This window comes from Aotus nancymaae, unplaced genomic scaffold, assembly GCF_030222135.1.
Source record: "Aotus nancymaae isolate 86718 unplaced genomic scaffold, 86718_ANA_hifiasm-v0.15.2.pri h1tg000016l, whole genome shotgun sequence".
Lineage (NCBI taxonomy): Eukaryota > Metazoa > Chordata > Mammalia > Primates > Aotidae > Aotus > Aotus nancymaae.
In genome coordinates, this window is record NW_026988428.1 from 40,986,621 (window position 1) to 41,006,877 (window position 20,257).

Consider the following 20,257-nt stretch of genomic DNA (forward strand, 5'->3'; position numbering starts at 1 on the left):
GTGCAGTGGTGCAATCTCGGCTTACTGTAACCTCCACCTCCTGGGTTCAAGCAATTCTCTGACTCAGCCTTCTGAGTAGCTGGGATTACAAGTGTGCGCCACCATGACCTGCTAATTTTTGTATTTTTAGTAAAGACAGGGTTTCACCATGTTGGCCAGGCTGGTCTTGAACTCCTGACCTCAGGAGATCTGCCCACCTTGGCCTCCCAAAGTGTTGGGACTACAGGCATGAGCCACCGCACCTGGCCTATTTTTTTTTAAGTCTGTTTCAAAGTGGTTGTACCATCTTACATTCTTATCAGTAACATGAGCATTCCAACTGCTCCACAGTCTCATCAACATTTGGTATGGCCAGGCTTTTTGTTTGGAGGGGTTTTGTTGTCGTTGTTTTTGAGACAGAGTCTCACTCTGTCATGCAGGCTGGAGTGCAGTGGCATGATCTCAGTTCATGTAACCTCTGGCTCCCGGGTCCGAGCGATTCTCATATCAGCCTCCAGAGTAGCTAAGACCACAGACATAGACCACCATATCCAACTAATTTTTTTGTATTTTTAGTAGAGATGAGGTTTCACCATGTTGGTCAGGCCGGTCTTGAACTCTTGGCCTCAAGTGATCTGCCTGCCTTAGCTTCCCAAAGTGCTAGGATCACAGAAGTGAGCCACTGCACCCAGCCTGCATTTTCTTAATGACTAATATTGAACATCTTTTCATGTGCCCATTTGTCAACTCCGTATCTTCTTTGGCCGAGGGAAAGATGTGTTTGTTCACATCTCTTGTCCATTTTTTAAATGGGCTGTCTTCTTATTGATGAATTCTAAGAGTTATTCGTATTTCTACATGTGAGTATTTTCTAAAACTTACACTTTTTGCCAGTCTGAAAATTGCCTTTTCATTTTCTCAACAGTGTCTTTAAAAGATAATTTTATTTTTGGGACAGGACCTTGCTCTATTTCCAGGCTGGAATGCAGTGGCATGATCACAGCTCACTGCAGCCTCGACCTCCCAGATTCAAGCAATTCTCTTACCTCAGTCTCCTGAGTAGCTGGGATTACAGGCATGTGCCACCATGCCAGGCTAGATTTTTTGTTTTTCTTTTTTTTATAAAGACAGGGTTTCACCATGTTGATCAGGCTGGTCTTGAACTCCTGACCTCAGGTGATCCACCCGCCTTGGTCTCCAAAGTGCTTGGATTACAAGCGTGAGCCACCACGCCAGGCCTGTTTGCTTTTTCTTTAGAAGAGACAAGGTCTTGCTCTGTTGTCCAGGCTGGCCTCGAACTCCTGATCTCAGGCAATCCTTCCATCTCCACCTCCCAAAGTGCTGGGATTACAGGCATGAGCCGCCACACCCAGATTTATGATCCATTTTGAATTAATTTTTTGATGATGTAAGTTTGAAGGTTTTAATATGGTTATCCAATTGTTTAAGGATCACTTCTTAAAAAGTCATCTCTTTCCCACTGAAATGACTTGGCAACTCTGTCAAAAATCAACTGACATGTATATTTCACATACCATTTTAATTAATGAACTTTTATAATAAGTCTTGAAATCAGGTAGTTTAAGTCTTCCAACTTTAGTCTTCGTTTTCAAACTGGTTTTGTCTATCCTAAACCCTTTGTACCTCCAGACAATTTTGTCAATTGGGATTGTATTGAATCTATGGACATGGGAAGAATTTAAAAATCTCAAGTCTTCTGATCCATAAGCAATGTTTTGATCCATAAACAATGGTATTGGCTGGGCACGGTGGCTCACACCTGTAATCCTAGCACTTTGGGAAGCCAAGGTGGGTGGATCACAAGGTCAGGAGTTCAAGACCAGCCTGACCAACATGGTGAAACCTCGTCTCTACTACACATACAAAAATTAGCCAGGCATGGTGGCACACACCTGTAATCTCAGCTACTCAAGAGGCTGAGACAGGAGAATGGCTTGAACCCAGGAAGCAGAGCTTGCAGTGAGCTGAGATCGCGTCACTACACTCCAGCCTGGGAGACAGAGTGAGACTCCATCTCCAAAAAAAAAAAAAAATGGTATTGCATGTGTCTTGTCAAATTTAGCCCTGAGTATTTAATATTTTTATGCTATTTGTACATGTTATGTTTTACCGATTTCAGATTGCTCCTGCTAGCATATAAACATATAATGGATATACTGACTTTGTAATATGCAACCTTCCTAAATTTTTCTAGTTGCATAGATTTTATGATACCCTACATACATGATGCTATCCTCTCTAGCGGGAAAACTGTTTTCCCCTTTTCAATCTTGTACCTTTTATTGTTTCCCCCCACCCCCTTACTTTGTACACTGACCAGACCCATCAATACTATACTGAAAAGAATCAGTAGCCAGGCACGGTGGCGCGTGCCTGTAGTCCCAGCTACTCGGGAGGCTGAGGTGGGAGGATCGCTTGAGCCCAGGAGTTCTGGGCTGTAGTGCGCTATGCCCATCGGGTATCCGCACTAAGTTGAGCAACAATATGGTGACCTCCCGGGAGTAGGGGACCACCGGGTTGCCTAAGGAGGGGTGAACCAGCCCAGGTCGGAAACGGAGCAGGTCAAAACTCCCATGCTGATCAGTAGTGGGATTGTGCCTGTGAACAGCCACTGCACTCTAGTCTGGGCAACATAGCGAGACCCTGTCTCTCAAAATATAAAATAAAATAAAAAATCAGTAAAAGCAAATACCCACACCCTTTTCTTAGGGGCAGAGAATTCAGTATTACCATTAAGTATTATATTAGCTGTAGGTTTTTCATAATTGCCCTCTATCAATTGAAGACATTTCCTTCTCACTTATTCAGAGTTTTTAACATGAGTAAAGCCTAAATTTTTTTTTAACCCAGTGGTTCTCAAGGAAACTGAATTTTGTCAAATGCTTTTTCTGCTTCTATTGAGATGATCATGGGTTATTTTTTCAGTCTGTTAATACAGAATTACATTGGTTGAATTCTGAATGTTAAATGAACCTTAAATTCCTGTGATAAACCCTACTTGATCATGATGTATTATCCATTTTACATATTGTTGGCTTTGATTTACTAATTAAATTAATTAATTTACCTGTAATCCCAGCACTTTGGGAGGCAGAGGCGGGCGGACCACCTGAGGTCGAGAGTTTGAGAATAGCCTGACGAACATGGAGAAACTCTGTCTCTACTAAAAAATACAAACAATTAATTAGCCAAGCATGGTGGTGCTTGCCTGTAGTTCCAGCTACTAGGAAGGCTGAGGCAGGAGAATCACTTCAATCTGGGAGGCGGAGGTTGCAGTGAGCCAAGATTGTGCCACTGCACTCCAGCCTGGCGACAGAAGAGAGACTCCGTCTAAAAAAAAAAAAAACACTGGCTCATGCCTGTAATCCCCACACTTTGGGAAGCTGTGGCAGGAGGATCATTTGAAGCCGGGCTTTCAAGACCAGCTTGGCCAACAATGAGAGATGCTGTCTCTACAAAAATTAAAAACTAGCTAGGTATGGTGGCAAGCACTTGTAGTCCCAGCTACTCAGAAGGCTGAGGCAGGAGAAGCACTTGAGCCCAGGAGTTCAAGCCTGCAGTGTGTCATGACTGTGCCATTATAACATTCCAACCTGGGTGACAAAGTAAGACCCTCCAAAAAAAAAAAAGCTAAGAAAGGCATACCTATAGACTCTAATATGACTTGAGAAAAAGAGGTCATCATATGGCAACCAAAGCAAAAGGAAGATGAAGGATCTAAAGCTAGAGAATTTAATGCCAGCAAAAGATAGTTTGATAATTTTAGAAAGAGGTTGGGTTTTAAAAATGTCAAGATAACAGAAGCAGCAGCTTTTGCCAACCAAGAAGCAACAGATGAGTTTCCAGACATCATTAAGAAAATCACTGAGAGCCTGGGCAACGTGGCAAAACCCCGTCTCTATAAAAAATGCAAAAATTAGCCAGGCACAGTGGTGCAGATCTACAGTCCCAGCTACTCAGAGGCTAAGGTGGGAGGACTGCTTGAGCCTGGGAGGCAGTGGTTGCAATGAGCCAAGAGCGCACCACTGCACTCCATCCTGGGAAACAGAGCGAGACCCTGTTTCAAAAAAAAAAAAAGCAAAACAGTCAAACATAAATTATGATGTATTTCTATTTCTGTGGAGTTACACCAAGTGTGCCTGCCTCTCTTGCCTCTCCTTTCCCCTCCTCCCCTCTTCCATTCCTGAGACAGCAAGACCAATCCCTCTTCTTCGTCTTCAGCCTACTCAGTAATCCCAGCTACTCAGGAGGCTGAAGCAGGAGAATTGCTTGAACCCAGGAAGTGGAAGTTGCAGTGAGTGGAGATCGCACCACCTCACTCCAGTCTGGGTGACAGAGCGAGACACCATCTCAAAAAAAAAAAAAAAAGATCAGTGATGAAGAGAAAATCTTCAGTGAGTTTCCCAGATCTGTGGGATTACAGTTTTCACTAAACTTAAAAAATTTCAGCCATTATTTCTTCAAATATTTGCCTCTCTTCCCACTTTCCTGAGACTCCAATTACACATGTTTTTAGACTGCTTGATATTGTCCCACTGCTCAATGATACTCTTCACTTATTTTTTTTTTTTGTCTATCTACTTTTTATTTAGAGACAGGCTCTCTCTCAGTTGTCCAGGCTGGAGTGCTGAGGTATGATCTTGGTTCACTACAGCCTTGAACTCCTTGGCTCAAGTGATCCTCCCACCTTGGTTTCCCAAAGTGCTGGGATTATGTATTGGTGTGAGCCAATACATTCAGTCTTTTTTCCTATGTTACATCTTGAGTAAGTTTCGTTTACTATGTCTTCAAGTTCACTAATTTTTTTCTTCTGCTGTGCCTATCTGCTGTAAAAATCCTAGGCACCATATTTTTCATCTCAGACATTGCAGTTTTCGATTTTAAAAGTTAGATTTTGGTCATTTTTATATCTTCCGTATCTCTACTTAACATGCATTTTCTGAATCATTTCTGGGTCTATTTCTATTGACTGTTGTTTTCCTCATTATGGACTGTATTCTCTGTTTATTTGTATCCCTGATAATTTGTGACCAGATACCAAATGTAAATTCTACATTGTTGGTTGCTAGAGTTTTAAAATATTCCTTTAACTAATTTTGGACTTTGAGACTCAGTGACTTATAAACAGTTTGATCTTGATCCTTCTGAGGCCTTGTTTTTATGCTTTATTAGGCTAGTCCTCTGGCAGCCTTTAGACTGGAGCTAATTTGGTATCACTACTGAGGCAATATCCTTCTAAGGACTCTACTCAATGTCCCAGGTGTTAGGTGTTTCTACTCTGGCTAGTGGAAACACAAAACACTCATGGCCCTTTATTCCTGGACTATTCTAACTAATCCTTTCCAGAAGTCTTTCTCTGGCCTTGAGTAGTTTCTTCACACCAATGAATGGACTAGTATTCAACTAAAGCATCTATGAATGACAGGAAAGTTCAATAGAACTTTCTGTGATGATGAAACTGTGGCTACTAAGTACTTGAATTGTAGTTAGTATAACTGAGGAACTCAATTTTTATTTAAGAATCCACACGTAGCTAGTGGCTACTGTATTGCACAATGCAGGTGTAGGGGAACCCTCTGCAGATTTCTAGAGCTCTCTTTTTCTTAAGAAGCTCTCTCCTCCCCCGGCCCCGGACCCTACAGCTGCAGAGATGTTGATGCCTAAGAAGAACCGGATTGCCATTTATGAGCTCCTTTTTAAGGAGGGAGTCATGGTGGCCAAGAAGGATGTCCATATGCCTAAGCACCCAGAGCTGGCAGACAAGAACATGCCCAACCTTCATGTTATGAAGGTCATGCAGTCTCAAGTCCCGAGGCTATGTGAAGGAACAGTTTGCCTGGAGACATTTCTACTGGTACCTTACCAATGAGGGTATCCAGTATCTCCGTGATTACCTCCATCTGCCCCCAGAGATCGTGCCTGCCACCCTACGCCACAGCTGTCCAGAGACAGGAAGGCCTCGGCCTAAAGGTCTGGAAGGTGAGCGACCTGCAAGACTCACAAGAGGGGAAGTCAACAGAGATACCTACAGATGGAGTGCTGTGCCACCTGGTGCTGACAAGAAAGCTGAGGCTGAGTCTGGGTCAGCAACTGAATTCCAGTTTAGAGGTGGATTTGGTCGTGGATGTGGTCAGCCACCTCAGTAAAATTAGAGAGGATTATTTTGCATTGAATAAACTTACAGCTAAAAAAAAAAAAAAGAAGAAGCTCTCTCCTCTTAAATACTCTGCCCCACAAATTCTAGCTGCCTTGGCTTCTCGTCCCTACCTCTATCTCCTCAATTCAAGATTGCCAGCTCTGTATGCATATCCCTCCCTACCTTGTGCTGCCTTCTTAGTCCCACCCAAGCCCTGCTGACTGTGTGCAAAGTTAGAGAACAGTCCCCAAATCCACCCCCACTTCTGGCACTGACTGCAGAGTTTGAAGGGTCCCCAAGATCACCCTCAGGTTCTATAATTTGAACCCGAAATTCAGTAATTTCATAATTTCAACCCAGAAACTTTCTTCAGGCTATAAGGCAGATAATCATAGTGCTCAACTTGTTTCTTTTCTCTCAGGAATTACTGTTCTGTGCTACTCTTTGTCCAATATCTGAAAACATTTTTTCATATACTTTGTCCAATTATTCACTTGTTTGAGGCAGTGTCATAAATCAGCTTCCTGTTATACAGCTATTACCAGAACTGTAAGTTCTCTTCCACTGAGTTTCTAGCTTTTAATCATTTTTTTTTTATTTCTAAGATTATCTAATTGCTCATTTTACAAACCAACTAGTCTTGCTTTATTCTCTCATTTCTTATTCTTGGTCTTTATTCACTGTTCTACTTCATTAAATATATTTATTTTATGTTCTATATCCAATAATTCCAATATCTAAAGTTTCTGTGGGGTCTAGTTCAGTTGTTTCTGTTGACACTAGTTCACAGAACCTTGTTTATTTTGTGTTTTTTTTTTTTTTTTTGGTATTTTGGTTACTATTATAAGCTCATATATGTTGGTAATCTATCTTCAAGAATTCTGAGGACCTACTCTTTCGGTTTTGGAGCCTTCCTGCCCCGTCCTGTCTCTGTATCGGGGAGCTTCTTCCTTGTGTCTTCTCCCTTCCTTCTTGCCTATTAAACTCTCTGCTCCTTAAAATCACACACATACACAAATTCTTTGAAGCCAGGGTTGAGGTATATTCCACCAGGAATGATCTGAGTTTGTGTCTCTTAGGTTCCTGGGAGCACTCTATCAACTTGGATCTACTTTTTTTTCCGAGACGGAGTTTTGTTTTTGTTACCCAGGCTGGAGTGCAATGGCGCAATCTTGGCTCACCACAACCTTTGCCTCCTGGGTTCAAGTGATTCTCCTGTCTCAGCCTCCCAAGTAGCTGGGATTACAGGCAAGCACCACCATGCCTGGCTAATTTTGTATTTTTAGTAGACAGGGTTTCTCCATGTTGGTCAGGCTGTTCTTGAACGCTTGACCTCAGGTGATCTGCCCACCTTGGCCTCCCAAAGTGCTGGGATTACAAGCATTAACCACTGCACCTGGCTGGATCTGCTTTTTTTCTTTTAATTAATGTATATCTATTTAACTTTTTGAGCAGAAAATACATTTTCTTAGCTCAAAAAACTCTAAACTGGTTCCCTTCCCCTTCCTCTTAGGCCTAACACTTCAACTAGCACAGTATGTAGTAAAGAATTTAACCTTGCCCAAAGAGAGGTCTGGCATTTGCCCTTAGCTCCTAGGAAGTAATGTTAAACTCTTCGAATATCCTCTTGATAATAGTCAATATACTAGGGGACTTAAACTATGCCAGATAAGTCTACCAATATGATTTATAGTGAGAACTTTAGATTACATACTATCAACTCAACCCCAGGAAGGGCTGAAGACTGAGGTCAGCCACTTGGCCAGTAAATTATATCTATGTGATGGAGCCCCAATAAAAATTCAGGACATCAAAGCTTACATAAGCTTCCTTGGTTGGCAATACTCCATGTGTATTACCAGACACCGCTGACAGGAAGAGTTACACTATCCATGACTCCACTGGGAAAGGAAAACTGGAAGCTCACTGTCTGAAACCCTCCTGGACTTTGCCCATATTTCTTTTGGCTGATTTTAGTCTGTCTCTTCACTGGGAGTATAATAGCTTTAGTGAGTTCTATGAGTCATTCTAGAAAATTATTAAACCTGAGAGTGATCTTGGGGACCCCCCGCCACCAAACTCTGCAGAAGTCAGGGTGGATTTGGGGACTGTTTTTTAACTTTGCACACAGCAGGGCCAGCACTAAGGATTTGTCTGGCATGGCTAGGGTGGGACTAAGAAGGCAGCACAAGTCATTTGGAGACTAATTTACAATCTCCTAATTCTAATACAGAAGGATTAGTCAAATAAGTAACCTCAGGTAGTTTCCCTCCTAGCTTTTACTCAAGAACTTTGTCACCTACCCTGACTCTCCCATTTCCCACTTCCTACTCCTACCCCAGCATCTTAACACCATCAAATGATCTCAAGCGTCAGGAAAATCAAATGCAGCTCCATCTCTTAAAAGGTCAACAACCTAGTTCTGAATTAAGATCTCTAAGGCAAGGCCGGGTGTGGTGGCTCACGCCTGTAATCCAAGCACTTTGGAGGCCAAGGCAGGCGGATCACCTGAGGTTAGGAGTTCAAGACCAGCCTGACCAACATGGTGAAACCCCATCTTTAAAAAAATAAAAATAAAAAAATAAAAGAAGATCTCTAAGGCAAACCCAACTCTTGTGCTAAGTAAGTATCATGGAAATTTGGAAAATGAGCTTAACAACTCTGCAGATAATATGTGATTCTGGTTCTGAAAGTCATCTAAAAGACTTTCATCATAAATTGATGTGAACTCAGTTTTATTAAGAGTGTAAAACTATATCATCAGGCCATCAGAGACAGACTTTAGCTCAAGTAAGCCACCATTCTAGCATGCCAGTAATAAATAAGCACTCACTTTGTTATGCAGAGAAAACTTGGATGGCTATTTTAGAAATCTAGCATGCCTTTTTTTGTACATTCAATTTGTAGTCTGTGTCATTTTAGTCTTCAAAATATAATTTCAAGTAAGACTATAAATACTTAGAATTTTTACTGTTCCAAAGGCACAAACAGAAAATCCCCAATACCTAAGATCCCTCTTTCCTACACCGTTACTCTATCATCCAACAAGTCTGCCCCAAGGTAAGACGGATGAGGGCAGCAGGAACAGTTCATAAGATTCCACAGGAAACAAGATCCTTGCTCCTGCCCTTATGGTTGAAATCTGGAATTTAAAAATCTATATATGAAATTTAAAAGCAACAAATTCAAAATAATAAAAGAAAAAGAAGTTGCTTCATTTCTTATTTTCTCCTAAGATAACTCTTTGAGTGCAGGGACTGTGCTTTAAATTATAAGCACCTTCAAAACAGAAGTTTAGGCCAGGCGCAGTGGCTCACGCCTATAATCCCAGCACTTTGGGAGGCTGAGGTGGGCGGATCACCTGAGGTCAGGAATTCAAGACTAGCCTGGCCAACATGGTAAAACCCCATCTCTATTAAAAATACAAAAATTAGCCAGTCGTGGTGGCACGAGCCTGTAGTTCCAGCTACTCGGGAGGCTGAGGCAGGAGAATAGCTTGAACCCGGGAGGTGGAAGTTGCAGTGAGCTGAGATAGTGCCACTGTACTCCACCCTGGGCAACAGAGTGAGACTCCATCTCAAAACAAAAACAAAAACAAAAACACCCCAGAAGTTTAAATAAATACAAAACAAAAGAGTATATATAAATTAATAAGAATTTGATAACCTAAATCATAGAAAGTTTCCTAAAGAATACAATTTTCAACCAGCTTTTCAAGGAGTAACAAATATATTTGCAAAGAGAGGGTGATATGGTTTGGCTCTGTGTCCCCACCCAAATCTCATCTTGAATTATAATCCCCAGGTGTTGAGGGAGGGAGGTGATTGGATCACGGGGACAGTTCCCCCCTGCTGTTCTCACGATAGTGATAGTTCTCACAAGAAGTGATGGTTTTATTACATAAGCGTCTGGCATTTCCCTTGCTTGCACTCTCAAAAGACAAGCCTGCTTCCCCTTCTGCCATGATAATAAGTTTCCTGAGGGACCCCCCCAGCCAAGTGGAACTTCCTGCAAGTCAATTAAACCTCTCTCCTTTATAAATTACCCAGTCTCAGGTAGTATCTTTATAGCAGTGTGAAAATGGACTCATACAGAGGGCAAGAGAAGGGAGCAAAAGCACAAGAGAAAAATAGTAAATTTAGTCTAGTTCAATGTGGCTGGTGCAGTCCAAAAAAACACACTAATGTCAGGACAACAGTCAGTCAGCAAAGCTGATATAAGCTGCTGAGAAATATGGGATTTGTGCAACTCAGAGCCACTATTACAGGAGAATGAATGAAGCACAATAATAACAGAAATCACTGAGCAGTGATATACCAGTTTCTGGGCCAGCAGAACTGACTAGAAGCAGCAACAGAAGACCAAAATTTGTTATGGTTCAAAATATTAAAATATTTCATCATTACTCAAGGAATGGGAACCAAATATATACAATTACTTTTTTTTTTTAAAAGGTACACATACAGAAACTCAGAGACAACCAACAAAGTAGGGCAGGCAAAGTTTTACCCTCTTTAGTGTGTAAATGATTAACAGCTACCCTTTTCCTGCCTAAGTGACAGAAAAGGGTTAACTATTTAAAGAAGTAAAGAACACAGAAGTAGCTGTGTATTCATACATCAAAAAGAAAAAAGCAGTGATATCAAGGGAGAGAAAAATATTTTCATGAAAGACAGGATGCAGAAAAAAACAGAATGAAGACAAAAGAAACATCAGTTCTGATGCCCTGCAAAATAGAAAAGGAAAGAAGTATCATTCAAAATAACTGCCTTGCTCTTAGGTTTTGTCATTCTTCTTCCAAGCCTATAGTCTACAATAAGATGAGAAAACAGACAATGAGAATACTCCCAAACAAAACAAGCCAATCCCCCACAACCCAAACCCCCAAAACAGAGAATTTCAAAATATCTCCAACTATCCAGGTCATATTTATAACTAAAATGAACCTTGATTTAACGCTGTGCTTCTCATAGGGACTTCTCTTCTACCTTCCTCAAAAAAGCAACATCAATGCAACAACTATAAAAACAAAAAGCATATATTATCAGAAAAGCCAGTATAACACAATACATTTGACCATAGTCTAAGGGAGGAACACGGCATAGCTTCTCTCTGTCCCACTGCTGCTGAAACAAAATAACGATAATCCAAAAGTCTGAACGATTTACAATATGGTATAGACTGTGGCTTGTTTTTGTTTTGTTTTTTGATAGAGTTTCACTCTTGTTGCCCAGGCTGGAATGCAATGGCACGATCTCAGCTCACCGCAACCTCTGTCTCCTGGGTTCAAGCGATTCTCCTGCCTCAGCCTCCCAAGTAGCTGGGACTACAGGCATGCCCAACTAATTCTGCATTGTTAGTAGAGATAGGGTTTCTCTATGTTGGTGAGGCCGGTCTTGAACTCCTGACCTCAGGTGATCTGCCTGCCTCAGCCTCCCAAAGTGCTGGGATTACAGGCATAAACTACCATGCCTGGCCAATTGTGGCCTGTTCTTATACTATCTTGAAGCCTTCCCAGGATGGGCCAGTGGGATTTAACATGAACCAGATCTGTCCACCAAGTTGAAGACAGACACGTAAGTCCTAATGAGCAGTGGTGAAAAAACATACTGCTCCATTCAGCTCCCAACAATGATAAATAATTCAGGAAAAGAACTGCCGCAATACAGAGCACAGCAGCAGGATTTAAAAATAGACCACAGGCTAGAAAGCCTTGGAGCGGGGTGTGGGGGAAATCAGGAGTCACAGAGAAAATGGATTTCTGTCAACAAATTCCCAAGCTCTTCGAAATAAAGGGTGCTGCCGAAATTGTCACACAAACCAAATGCCAAATTCTAATGTACTTTTTCAAATAATCAAATATTTTTGAGGAATCTAGCAAATCTGGTAACAAGAGAGCTAATAAACAATGGTACCGTTTGGCAAGAGCAGTTACAATAGAGAAAGTATATCTAAATGACATAGGAAGGTATGTTTTTTTAAATATATATATATTATTGCACTTTAGGTTCTGGGGTACATGTGAAGAACATGCAGGATTGTTGCATAGGTACATACACATACATGGCAATGTGGTTTGCTGCCTCATCCCCATCACCTATATCTGGCATGACTCCCTATGTTATCCCTCCCCAACTCCCTACCCCCCTGCTGTCCCTCCCCTAGTACCCCCCAACAGACCTCAGTGTGTGATGCTCCCCTCCCTGTGTCCATGTGTTCTCATTGTTCAACACCCGCCTATGAGTGAGAACATGCAGTGTTTGATTTTCTGTTCTTGTGTCAGTTTGCTGAGAATGATGGTTTCCAGGTTCATCCATGTCCCTATAAAGGACACGAACTCATCGTTTTTTATGGCTGCATAGTATTCCTTGGTGTATATGTGCTACATTTTCCCCTGTCCAGTCTATCATCGATGGGCATTTGGGTTGGTTCCAAGTCTTTGCTATTGTAAACAGTGCTGCAATGAACATTCGTGTGAATATATCTTTATAAGAGAATGATTTATAATCCTTTGGATATATACCCAGTAATAGGATTGCTGGGTCAAATAGAATTTCTATTTCTAGGTCCTTGAGGAATTGCCACGCTGTCTTCTACAATGGTTGAACTAATTTACACTCCCACCAACAGTGTAAAAGTGTTCCCATTTCTCCACGTCATCTCCAGCATCTGTTGTCTCCAGATTTTTTAATGATTGCCATTCTAACTGGCGTGAGATGGTATATCTCAATGTAGTTTTGATTTGCATTTCTCTAATGACCAGTGATGATGAGCATTTTTTCATATTTTTGTTGGCCTCATGTATGTCATCTTTTGAAAAGTGTCTGTTCGTATCATTCACCCACTTTTGAATGGGTTTGTCTTTTTTTGTAAATCTGTTTTAGTTCTTTGTAGATTCTGGATATAAGTCCTTTATCAGATGAGTAGATTGCAAACATTTTTTCCCATTCTGTTGGTTGCCAGTTCACTCTAATGATTGTTTCTTTTGCTGTGCAGAAGCTCTGGAGTTCAATTAGATCCCATTTGTCTATTTTGGCTTTTGTTGCCAATGCTTTTGGTGTTAGGAAGATATGTTTAAAAAAAAAAAAATAAGGGGATTAAACTCGATTTTCCACAACACTAAATTCCAGATCTAACATCAATTTAGACTTTTACTATTATGCTTCTAGTATTGAGATAGCACTCAAGATTTTTCTATTCCTTTTTCCATCTCTAATAGATCCTACAACTGAACACATGCAAACACAAGATTCTCACCAATCAATAAAAAGGGTAGCATGAAAACTGAACAAAAGCCATGATATGGTCTTCCCAGATTTAAATTAAACTGCAACTCTGGCATGGTGGCTTGTGCCGGTAATCCTAGCACTTTGGCAGGAGGCCAAGGTGGGAGGATCACTTGCGGTCAGGAGTTTGATACCAGCCTGGGCAATGTAGTGAGACCCCCATCTCTACAAAAAATTAGCTGGGCATGATGGCATGTGCCTGTAGTACTAGCTACTTGGGAGGCTAAGGTGAGAGAATCACTTGAGCCAAGGAGTTGGAAACTGCAGTGAGCTATGACTACATCACAGCACTTCAACCTGGGTGAGAAAGCAGGATGCTGCCTCTAAAAACCATTATAAAGCCAGGCGTGGTGGTTCATGCCTATAATCCTAGCACTTTGGGAGGCTGAGGCAGGCAGATCACTTGAGATCAGGAGTTTGAGACCAGCCTGGCCAACATGGTAAAATCCTGTCACTACTAAAAATACAAAAATTAGTCAGGCTTGATGACACATGTCTGTAGTCTCAGCTACTCAGGAGGCTGAGGCAGGACAATCACTTGAAGCCAGGCGGCGGAGGCTGCAGTGAGCCGAGATTGGGCCCCTGTACTCCAGCCTGGGCAACAGAGCAAGACTCTGTTTCAAATCGAAAATAATAGTAATAAAAGCAATAGGCTAACTGCAATGGCTCACATCTATAATCACAGCGCTTTGGCTTGGGCGTGTGAACTGCTACAGCACAGGAGTTTGAGAACACCCTGGGCAACATGGTGAAACCCCTTATCTACAAAAAATAGCCAGGCACAGTGGTGTGCGCCTGTAGTCCCAGCTACTTGGGAGGTAAAGCAGGAGAATTCCTTGAGCTTGGAAGGTGACGGTTGCAGTGAGCCGAAATGGTGCCACTGCACTAACTCTCACAGAAATGCTAAGTTTATAATTAGATGAGGACAATCCAAAATCCTGGGTTCATAATGATCATGCAGGTTTCAACCTACTCAACAAAGCTTCAACCCAGGCACGGTGGTGCACACCCAGCTTCTCAGGAGGCTGAGGCAGGAGGAGAGCTTGAGCCCAGGAGTTCAAGGATACAGTGAGCTACAATGTGCTACTGCACTCCAGCCTTGGCAACAAAGCAAGACCCTCTCTCTCAGGGGAAAAAATAAATAAATAAATAAAGGAGGTTCAAATTAGCTGGGCATGGGCAGCCACTTGTAATTCCAGCTACTTGGAAGGCTGAGGTGGGAGAATTGCTTGAACTCAGGAGACAAAGGTTGCAGTGAGCTGTGTCTTTAAAAAAATAAATAAAATAAAATAAAGGAGGCTTTAAGTATGAGGTCTGGGCTGGGTGTGGTGCCTCATGCCTATAATCCCAGTACTTTGGGAGGCTAAGGCAGGAGTATCGCTTGAGCCCAGGAGTTAAAGACCAGTCTGGGCAATATGATGAAATGCCATCTCTGCAAAAAATACAAAAACTAGCTGTGTGTGGTAGTATGTGCCGTAGTCCCAGCTATTGAGAAGGGTGAGATGGGAGAATCATCTGAGCCTGGGGAGGTCAGGATTGCAGGGAGCCATGATCATGCCACTGTACTCCATCCTGGGCAATGGAAGTGAGACCATATCAAAAAAATTTTCAGAAGTATGAGGTCTGATGAATAGTGTATGGCTGGACAGTCAACCTTAAAACTGGTATCTTGCCAGGCGTGGTGGCTCACACCTGTAGTCCCAGCATTTTGGGAGACTGAGGCACGCAGATCTGGAGGTCAGGAGATCGAGACCATCCTGGCCAACATGGTGAAACCCTGTCTCTACTAAAATACAAAAAATTAACCGGGTGTGGTGGTGCGTGCCTGTAATCCCAACTACTTGGGAGGCTGAAGCAGGAGAATTGCTTGAACCTGGGAGGCGAAGGTTGCAGAGAGCTGAGATCATGCCACTGCACTCCAGACTGGTAATATAGCAAGACTCCATCTCAAAAAAAAAGAACTGGTATCTTGAGAATGCTAAGAATGACCAGACCAGGCCAAGTGTGATAGCTCATGCCTGTAATCCCAGCACTTTGGGAGGCCAAGGTGGACTAAAGTCAGGAGTTCAAGACCAGCCTGGCCAACATGGTAAAACCCTGTCTCTACTAAAAAATATTAAAAAATTAGCCAGGCATGATGGCAGACACCTGTAATCCCAGCTACTTTGGAGGCTGAGGCAGGAGAATCACCTGAACCCAGGAGGCGGAGGTTGCAGTGAGCCAAGATCGCGCCATTGCACTCCAGCCTGGGCAACAAGAGTGAAACTCCACCCATTTCATTAAAAAAAAAAAAAAAATGAGCAGACCAGATATATTCCACGAACTCAACAATTTATGTGATAAAGAAGTAATATTCTGCATCCAAAACTGCATTTCTCTGCAGCCATCAAAATATGTACCTCTCAAAAATTAAAAATAAATAAATAGAAATATACACTTCTCTCTTCCTAAGTCTGAGATCAATTTTAGACAACTGGAAATTTTAGGACCATCTAAGATAATTTTAATGATGTCTAATCTCCCTATAAAAGTGTAATATAGAATAGAAAACCACAATTTGATCCTTTTATACATTATTCTAAGTAAGCAAACAAATGGTAATGAAAAAATTCTTGTTAAGTATAAACTACAGACCAACATATAATCAGATCAATATGCTCCTGCCTCATCTATTTTTAGAGGGAAAAAATGGCTATGACTCTTCATAACTGTGCCATTCAACTTAAACTGCACAAAGACCAGAATGTACTTGGAAGAAGCAGCGTTTTTTCAGTTCTTAAATTCTCTAGATTCGATGAGTAAATACTAAACTGTATTTTCAAAGGAGAAACAGGGTGCTTCTTTCAAAATATGGTCCATTTAAAGCACTTCTCCAGGTCAGATCAGCTGCTTTCTATCCCCACTCCACTAACCACACAGAGTAAGCCATCATCTCACTCTGTAAACTCAGGCTTTCTTACTATTAACAACAGACAGCATGGTCAAATGGGCCTGGGTTTGAGTCCTAGCACTCTTGGTCTTGGACCTATTCTGGGTCCTTCATTGAAGATAGAACCGCTAAGCCGGGCACGGTTCCTTTTTTAAAAATCTTGATTTATAACTACTAAATATTTAGAAATATGGGGCCGGGCATAGTGGCTCATGCCTGTAATATCAGCTACTTGGGAGGCTGAGGCAGGAGAATTGCTTAAATCTGGGAGTCAGAGGTTGCAGTGAGCTGAGATCACACTACTGCACTCCAGCCTGGGCAACAGAATGAGACTCTGTCTCAAAAAGAAGAAAAAAATTTTTCGAAATATAGAATGTAGGCTTCATGCTCTTGCTCAGGGACTGAAGTTGTTAGTAAAACCATAACCCAAAAAGTTAAACCTGTAACTAACAGAAATTGTTGAGTTTGCAAGATAGCAGATAAGAAAAGAAACAACTTTCTGAAACACTGAAACTCCCTCTGCTTGTTAAAATAAGAAAACTGGCTGAAATCAGTTGGAACCGATAAAGCCAACTAGGGTTCACACTGAAGGAGGTTTATCATAGCCTGAATTGCCACCGCAAGCTTCATATGAACTCCTCCCACATTTGCACATGAGACCCATAAGTAGTCATGAAGAGATAATTAATTGGTTACTCCCAAGGACTTTCTAGACCTCCCCTTTCCTTCTACCAGTCACCTAGTAATCCCAGAATCTACCCGCTAAACCTGTTCTAATGAAATTACTGCACTGAGGCAAATTTTAGCTTGACCCCTGTAAGTCAACTGGCAATATAAGCTTTTCTTTTCTCAAAAACTCAGTGTCATAGTACTGGCTTGTAGTGCATTGGGCAGCAAGCCCCTTTTGCTTGATAACATTAGGACCATGCCTACCTCGCCCTATCACATAACAGGCTTTGTGATCCTAGATAAGTAATCACCTCTTTAAGCCTCTCTTTATCTCACTATAAAATAAGCAAGTTAAAACCTTTCATAGGATATTAATGTGATTATATAATATAATTTCTATTTTTTTAATTATCAAATCAATGGTATTTCAGATTATATAATTTTCAAAGTAATTTTGCAGGGTGCCTGGACCACAGCAAATCTGTAACAAAATGAAACTATTATTATATGCTCTGTCATCACTCTGTTCCCTATCATGGGCAAAAAGGGGACATGAAAGGGCAAAAAAGTAGAGCCAATTTCAGATAACTGTAACCAAGACAGCTGTTTGTGGATCTCATTTGAAGGATTTGCTTTCACAGATTCCATGCTGTTCTGTCTGATGGCATTATTTTTCTTTTTTGAGAAGGGTATTCCTCTGTTGTCCAGGCTGGTGTGCAGTGGTGCACTCAAGATTTATTGCAGCCTTAACCACGGGCTCAAGTGATCGCCCCACCTCAGCCTCCCTAGTAGCTGAGACTATAGGCACGTGCCACCACGCCCAGCTAATTTTTTTGTATTCTTTGTAGAGACACATTTTGCCATGTTGTCCAGGCTGGTCTCAAACTCCTGGGCTCAAAACACCTTCCTGCTTTGGCCTCCTGAAGTGCTGCGATTACAGGTCACTGCACCCAGGCTATTTTTCATTCTTCTCACTAAAGTGTAAGCTCTGATTCAGCAATTCTACTTCTGGGTATATATTCAAAAGAATTGAAAATAAGGTCTCAAAGAGATATTTGTACATCCATGTTCAGAGCAGCAGTATTCACAATAGCTACATGGTAGAAGCAAGTGTTTATCAACAAATAAATGGATAAGCAAAATGTGGTATATACATGCAACTGAATAATATTCAGCCTAAGTAAATTCTGGAACATGGATAAACCTTGATGACATGCTAAAGCCAGTCACAAAAAGACAAATTCTGTATAATTCCACTTATGTGAGGTAGTTAGAATAGTCAAAATCATAGACGACAGAAAGCAGAATGGTAGTTGCCAGGGCTGGGAGAAGAGGGAGAGGAGAATGGTGAATTATTGTTTAATGAGTAGAGAGTTTCTCAGTTTTACAAAATGAAAATAGTTATGGAGAAGGATTGCTGGTGATGGCTGCATGATATCATAAATGTATTTAATATGAATGAATTGTTAAGATGGCAAATTCTGTTATGTGAATTTTAACAAAATTAAAAATTGGAAAATGAGAAAAAAGATAAGCACTATAAGAGTAGGGATTTTTTTTCTCTTTCTTCATTGCTATATCCCTTGCTCTCAGATAGTTCTGACACAATGAATATTTGTTAAATAAGCTATTGGCCACAAAAAGCAAATATGGAGTGGTTTTCTAATATCCTAACATCAATATATAAGCATATATATGTAATATATACAACATAATACGTAAGCAAGCTTGGCCTGACGAGAAAATAAATTACTTACATATGGCTGCTTCACTTAGTGCTTCCTCTAATTTCAGGACAGTTTCCTTACAAATGAAATTAATGTATATTAGAGTACATATTTAATAAAGGTATTTCTGATCTCTTCAACTTATCTTCCTCACCTGTCTACACAGACATACTAATAATACTCAGTAACTTCATACATAATCTCACCAGAGAGAATTACTAGCATAATTCAATTAACTAAACTGTACTGAAGCTCTGGTTTTAAGCTCCAAATATAATGGGACGTAACAGGAAGAAGTCCAAAAAAGCAGGTAGGAAAACAAAACTTTTCTTCCTACTTGAGTCTTGAATAATTCAATCCTATTAACTCTTAAAAACTCAAACCAAGTCTACAAACTATATCCTATACACCATGACACTCTCAAAAACATACTGTGTTTTTCAAATTTCTTTAATCAATCCATTTATATCTTTCTGAGGAAAGTTCATTTCCCAACTAAAGGTTAAAAATTACAGAAGTAAGTGATTCAGAATCAAATCTGTTCTAAAATAGATTTAAATGACACTAATATTACACAAAAGACACTTGCAGGTAGACAGAATGACAGCTGGTAAAAGAGAATTCAGCTACACATTCTGCAAGGCCTAACTGCAAATTAAAGTGGCAACAAGGGGGCAGGTTGTAGATGTTCTGTGTTACACAAGTCCACAAACTAGCCTAAGTTCTTATTCCAAGACATAAGATTGCATCCTCCATATTGGTCTGATTCTGAAACTCATCTATGACAAAAGGCATCATCTTAAAACTCCTGGTGACCTCAAAATGCTACGAACAAAATACAAATATGATATTCTTGGGCACTGACAAAATAAACCCCTAATAGTCCTAATCCCACTTAGATGGATTAACACAAATCTTCCCTGCATAGAATTCAAGGTTTTCTTAAAAAAAAAAAAAAAAGACACAAAAGCCAAAAAGCTACGACATATCCTTTCAAGACCAAAACTACAAAGTTATAAATGTCTAGAAATGCCTCAAGGTGTGCAATTACTGAAGCTAATTAGCTCTCAAAATTAAACATCCACTGTAATGTTCAAGGGATTGGAGAGGCAAGCAGAAAGAATGAATGGGCAGGCTGGGCACGGTGGCTCACGCCTGTAATCCCAGTGCTTTGGGAGGCTGAGGGAGGGCAGATCACCTGAGGTCAGGAGTTCGAGACCTGCCTGGCTAATGGTAAAAACCCGTTTCTACTAAAAATACCAAAAATTAGTTGAGCTTGGTGGTGCATGCCTGTAATCCCAGCTACTCGGGAGGTTGAGGCAGGAAGATCGCATGAACCTGGGAGATGGAGGCTGCAGTAAGCGGAGATTGCGCCATTGCACTCCAGCTTGGGCAACAAGAGCGAAACCCATCTCAAAAATAAATAAATAAATAAAAAATAAGAAAGAATGGGCAAATAAATCCTATCAAAAAGACAAAATTCAGATGTATCTAATAAAGAAAATAGGAT

The 20,257-nt window shown here is 41.0% G+C and overlaps 1 protein-coding gene and 1 pseudogene across 21 annotated transcripts in view; one reads left to right on the top strand and one right to left on the bottom strand.

Moving 5' to 3' along the window:
- Positions 1-20,257, bottom strand: part of R3HDM2 (R3H domain containing 2) — a 190,692-nt gene that overhangs the window by 114,702 nt on the left and 55,733 nt on the right. The window contains exon 1 of one of the 21 annotated variants that reach the window (XM_012469716.3): positions 18,778-18,822. The exons of 19 other annotated variants lie outside the window; for them this stretch is intronic. The gene's annotated coding sequence lies outside the window, so the exon portion shown is untranslated. Of the gene's footprint in view, positions 1-3,067; positions 3,093-18,777; positions 18,823-20,257 lie in introns of those variants that run through there. One more of the 21 variants, XM_064377260.1, reaches the window with a different exon arrangement.
- On the top strand, positions 5,651-6,184 carry LOC135275398 (small ribosomal subunit protein eS10-like; annotated as a pseudogene).